The following is a 6,000-nucleotide window of genomic DNA, read 5'->3' as shown; positions in this document are numbered from 1 at the left end:
ACCGAAGCTTTACACTCAGCGCGCACGAAAAGCAACAACCGCGGCATCTTTTGAAGATCTCGACAAAGACTACAAAGAGCTCAGCTAAGTCAAATGATTCAGCAAAGCTAAAATTTGGTCTGTTAAATATTAGATCGCTTGCTCCAAAAGCTTTACTTGTTGATAACATTATTCGTGATTATAAACTTAACTGTATGGGTCTTTGTGAAACCTGGTTACGCCCGGATGAGTATTTAGCACTAAATTATGCTTCTCCCCCAGACTACGAGAGTAGCCATGTAGCACGCACGTCAAAAAAGGGTGGCGGTGTCGCGCTCATTTCTGAAAAAACGCTCAAATTTAATCCTCGTACCTCTAATAATTACAAGGCGTTTGAGGCTCTTGTGATGCGGTCCTCTCTATTGTCAATTTATGTAATAACTATCTATCGCGCACCTGGGCCGTACACAACTTTCTTAGACGAATTTGCTGAACTTTTGTCTGAACTAGTAACCTATGCAGACAAAATTATAATTATGGGGGACTTTAACATTCATATGAACTCCCCACTCAGTTCACTTACTATTGCGTTTAATTCTCTAATTGATGCATTTGGTTTTAATCAACTGGTTGATTTGCCAACCCATAAAGATGGGAACACGCTAGACTTGATTCTGACTCGAGGAGTTTTAACCTCAAACATCATGGTGTTACCGTGTACTACCGTTATCTCGGATCATTATTTAGTTACATTTGAGGTGCTAGCTAAAAGTAGTGTTAAAAAAGCTGAAGGATTTAGCGGACGCAATATAAGCACTGGCACAGTTTCTGAGCTATTTGAACTACTTCCTGGAGCAGTTGCGTCCTTTCCTTCATACAATGGCCCGATAGACTCACTCATAAATGATTTCAATACCACCCTGACTAGTGTCCTGGATTCAATAGCGCCCATGAAGCTAAAATCACGTCCTAAAAGACGCACGCCTTGGTTTACTGATGAAACTAGAACCCTTAAACAAGAATGCAGGAAATTGGAAAGAAAATGGCGCACTACCAAGCTTGAGGTTTTCCATCAAACATGGTGTGACAGCTTGTTAAAGTATAAAGCGGCCCTTGCCTCTGCAAAATCGGCCTATCTTTCGAAGGTGATTGCGTCTCAAAAGAACAATCCCAAAGCACTTTTTGAAACTGTAGCATCGCTTACAAGGCAACAAACTACTGCAGATAGTTCGACGCACTCTGCTCATGACTTAATGGTCTTCTTTACTAAGAAAATTCAATGCATACAGGAAGAAATTGCTAAAGAAATTATTAATACCACACATACTAAAGGGCTGAAATCTACAGATGCACGACAGGGTGGCTGTCCTGGGAAATTGTCCTGTTTTAGTGAACTGTCACTTGATGGTCTCAAACAGGTGGTGAATGCGGCCAAACCGACAACTTGCCAGTTTGACCCGCTCCCAGGTTCACTTATTAAAAGTCTTTTTGGCGTCCTTGGACCTTCAGTTCTAAATATTATAAACATATCACTCTCCTCAGGTGTAGTTCCAGCAGCTTTTAAGTCCGCCGTTATTAAACCCACACTGAAAAGACCCAACCTTGATCCAGAAATCTTAAGTAATTATAGACCTGTGTCAAACCTACCTTTCCTCTCTAAAGTACTTGAAAAAGTAGTGGCACAGCAGCTAAATGTTTTCATATCCGAGAATAACCTTTTTGAATCCATGCAATCAGGATTCAGGGGTAACCACTCTACTGAGACAGCTCTGATCAAGGTAACAAATGATCTCCTACTGGCAATGGATTCTGGCGCTTCATCACTTTTGCTGCTGCTAGATCTTAGTGCTGCTTTTGACACAGTGCGCCACAATTTTCTACTAGAACGGTTGGAAAAATGGATTGGTCTCTCAGGAACTGTCCTCTCGTGGTTCAGATCCTACCTCTCAGATAGGACGCACTGTGTTAAATATGGTGAAATGACATCTGAGCCCTTTAATGTTACCTGCGGTGTTCCGCAGGGTTCAGTGCTTGGCCCCCTTCTTTTCAGTATTTACATGCTTCCATTAGGTGATATTATTCGCAAGTACAATATCAGCTTCCACTGCTACGCAGACGACACTCAACTATATCTTCCGTTGGAGGAATCTCACACACTAAACTGTGGAAATTTGGAGGCCTGCCTCATTGAGATAAAAGAGTGGATGTCACTCAATTTCTTGCAACTTAACTCTGAAAAGACCGAAATGTTAGTCATTGGTCCATCTAAATGCCGTGATATATTCTCAAAAACTGCTGTGAACATTGACAAATGTCACATCACACAGAGTGACTCAGTTAAAAATTTAGGTGTCATATTTGACCCTGATCTATCCTTTGAAATGCATGTAAAGAAAACTACTAGAACCGCTTTCTTCCATCTTTGTAACATTGCTAAAATCCGTTCAATACTGTCTCAGTCTGATGCGGAAATTATAATTCATGCGTTTGTCACCTCCCGTCTCGATTACTGTAATGCACTACTCTCTGGTCTCCCGAAGTCTAGAATCAAGTCACTTCAGCTGGTTCAAAATGCCGCAGCGAGGCTTTTAACTAGGACAAAAAAGTACGATCACATAACACCGATTTTGGCTAACCTGCATTGGCTCCCAGTTAGCCATAGATGTGATTTCAAGGTTCTCTTAGTATTGTACAAAATCATACATGGACTTGCTCCCTCTTATCTTTCAGATCTGATTTGCCCCTACGTCCCGGTCCGAAGCCTACGATCTGAGAGTGCCGGTCTTCTGGTGATCCCAAGAGCAAAGAAGTGTTCTGCTGGTTCGAGAGCGTTCTCCATCCGGGCACCGGTGCTGTGGAATGCTCTTCCCCCTGAGATCCGATCTGCAACCTCAGTGGAAATGTTTAAATCTAAACTTAAAACTCACTTCTACTCCATAGCATATGAATAACCTACTCTTCTCGTCGGCTGAAAAAATAGTCTGTGTAATATAGTGTAATAATCTGTGAAGCCCTTTGAGACTCTTCGTGATTTAGGGCTATACAAATAAAAATGACTTAACTTGACTTGACTTGACATTTTTATGCTTAATGTGCAGAATCCACTGCCTTTAAACATGCAATGCCTTTGGGAGACCACCTGATGATGTCAATGCTGCTCCTTTAGATAAACAGCTCTGACTTTGACTCAACATTTATCTTTTTTGCATTATTATTTATTACGCCCTATGGTTGTGACATTCTTTCTCAACACCAATCTTTTTTTAACATTTTTTTATTGAACATTGCAAATACAAACATAATTGGCATGGAATAGTCAAACATCAATACAAAGGTAAACATTTCTCAAGAGAACATAATGTGCTGTAGAATTACAGAGAAAAAAAGTAAAAAGCACTTCAAACTGGTAAAGGGACAGTGTGTAATACTTAGTAGTGAAAAAAAAGTCGGTGACGAAGAAGGGGGCAGTAAGGGGGTGGCAGTCCAAAGTCGAAGTCAGAAGTTTGAACTTTTGTCGGACGATTTGTACACAACACGTTTGGGCTGCACAATCAACCAAAATCGAATCGACATCGCGATGTGACGTGGTGCGATTGTGAAACCGCAAAACAAACGAGCATGAAACTAAGCTTGCACCGAAGAAGGGCGATACATCACTTGTTTGGACCTATTTTGGTTTTGACAATGCGGACGTGGAACAGAAGAAAACGCCTATTGCAGAATTTGCTTTAGCGTAGTCCTTAGGTCCAGAAGACTCTAGATAAAAAAGCCAATAGTGTCCAACCCCAAAACTGCATTATCAATTAGATGTAACACTTTTTATTCATGCAAGTTAATAAGTGATATGTTCGCTGACGATACCACCTTGATCGGCCTCATCTCTGAAAGGGACGAGGCGGCATACAGGGATGAGGTGGAGTCACTTTCTACGTGGTGTTCGGAAAACCACCTCATACTGAACACCACAAAAACAAAAGAACTGATTCTGGATTTCAGAAGGAATGGCAGGAATCCAGAACCACTCATCATAAAAGGAGACTGCGTAGAGAGAGTCCACTCCTTCAAATTTCTGGGTGTGCACATCTCCGACGACCTCTCCTTGTCTGCAAACACCAGAGCGGTGGTAGGGAAGGCCCAGCAGCGACTGCACTTCCTGAGAGTGCTCAGGAAAGATAATCTAAAACAGAAGCTGCAGGTGTCCTTTTACAAAGCAACTGTGTAGAGCATTCTAACAAACTGCATTACGGTGTGGTATGCTGGGTGCACAGCAGCAGACAGGAAAAAGCTCCAGAGGGTCATAAAAACAGCCCAGAAAATCGTCGGTTGCTCTCTGCCCAGTCTGGAGGACATTGCCTGCTCTCGCTACCTCAGCAGAGCAGAAAACATCATCAAGGACTTTTCTCACCCCACCACCTCTTCGACCTGCTGCCTTCCGGCAAGCGCTACAGGTCACACAAAGCAAAAACAAACAGACTCAGAGACAGTTTCTTCCCCACAGCCATTACCACCCTAAACAGACACCGCACAAAAAACTGAAAACTCTTGCAAAAAACTACCTCACACGAATGTAAAATGGTGCTCACGTACATGCCGACTGCAGTATGTTTGTTCACTGCTCAAAACAGACACCGCACAAAAAAACTGAAAACTCTTGCCAACACTACCTCATACGAATATAATGGTACTCATGTCTATGTTCTTGCACATGTTGACTGCACTATGTTTACTGCTCACCTTGCACAATGTCTGATCATTTCTTTTTTCTGCACTATGATGACTATGGGGCAGCACGGCAGCGCAGTGGTTAGCGCTTGTGCGGCACAGTTCATGTCATGGGAACCTCCTGTGTGGGTTCAAATCCAGCTCCAGACTTCCTGTGCGGAGTTTGTATGTTCTCCCCATGCTTGCGTGGGTTTCCTCCGAGCACTCCGGTTTCCTCCCACATTCCAAAAACATGCATTTCAGGTGAATTGGCCGGTCCAAATTGTCCCTAGGTGTGAATGAGCAAAATGAGTTGTCTGTCCCTGTGTGCCCTGCGACTGGCTGGCAACCAGTTCAGGGTGTCCCCTGCCCACTGCCCGGAGATGGCTGGGATGGGCTCCAGCCCCCCCCCCCCGCGACCCTAATGAGGATAAGCGGTACGGCTAATGAGATGAGATGATGACTATGTTTGTACCAATGCATATGCTGACTATTTTTTTGCACTATGATGACTTTTGCACCAAATGCAATATTGCACAACCCTTACGATACCAACGGTATCACGATAACAACTGCATGTAACATCCCACATGCCGACATTTCTTGTGTAAATACCATGTAAATTATAACTATAGCCTTATCCCCTTGTTTTATAACCTTATCTTCTCTGTGTCTTTATCTTCTTGGCTCATACCTCACTGTGAATGTGTAAAACTGGAGTGTCGTGCCCAATTTCGTTGTCACAATATGTTAACCCATTTTGTAACAATGACTATAAAGGTATATTCTATTCTATTCTATTCTATAATAAGAGTAATAAATCATAGTACCAGTAGTGTTAATAAGTTAGCAGGAATGGTGGGCTTGAATTTACACTTGAATACATTTCTTGCACTGATGAACATGCTGCAGTAGCACATGATAAATTTTACATGACACTAATTTCAGAAACGTCGTGTTTACAGCCTTAAAAAGTATGTGGATTATATTTAGTGTGCAATGTTTACCTTTGCATAATGTGCCATTTTTTTAAGTGCGTACATTTTATCTTTTATACTGTGCAAATTATTTTTTTAAGAGTTCATTATTTATTTTTTTTCAAATGTTATTGATGTTAGATGTTGACTTTGTTTGATTATGAAGACATGTCAAAATACATAATTTGAATGTTATTTTGTGACGTTTTATTTTGAAAATTCTGCAGACCCCTATTTTAATGAGCTTGAAGTGCTATCTAGTGCACTTCTAGGTGGGTAGGTACTTCTATCGATTGAAGAATGGAAAAGAAATGGTCAACAGAAATCAACCCTTACAAAGCGC

At 41.8% G+C, this 6,000-nt stretch overlaps 1 protein-coding gene across 2 annotated transcripts in view; it reads left to right on the top strand.

Moving 5' to 3' along the window:
• Positions 1 to 5,852, top strand: part of lin7a (lin-7 homolog A (C. elegans)) — a 32,812-nt gene extending 26,960 nt beyond the window's left edge. For both annotated transcript variants that reach the window (XR_015852136.1, XR_015852135.1), the window contains one exon: positions 2,710 to 5,852. The gene's annotated coding sequence lies outside the window, so the exon portion shown is untranslated. The remainder of the gene's footprint in view (positions 1 to 2,709) is intronic.
• The last annotated feature ends 148 nt before the right edge of the window (positions 5,853 to 6,000 follow it).

Source organism: Urocampus carinirostris, chromosome 11 (assembly GCF_059441175.1).
Source record: "Urocampus carinirostris isolate Australia breed hairy pipefish chromosome 11, RoL_Ucar_1.0, whole genome shotgun sequence".
Lineage (NCBI taxonomy): Eukaryota > Metazoa > Chordata > Actinopteri > Syngnathiformes > Syngnathidae > Urocampus > Urocampus carinirostris.
This window is presented reverse-complemented; position numbering and strand designations above follow the sequence as displayed.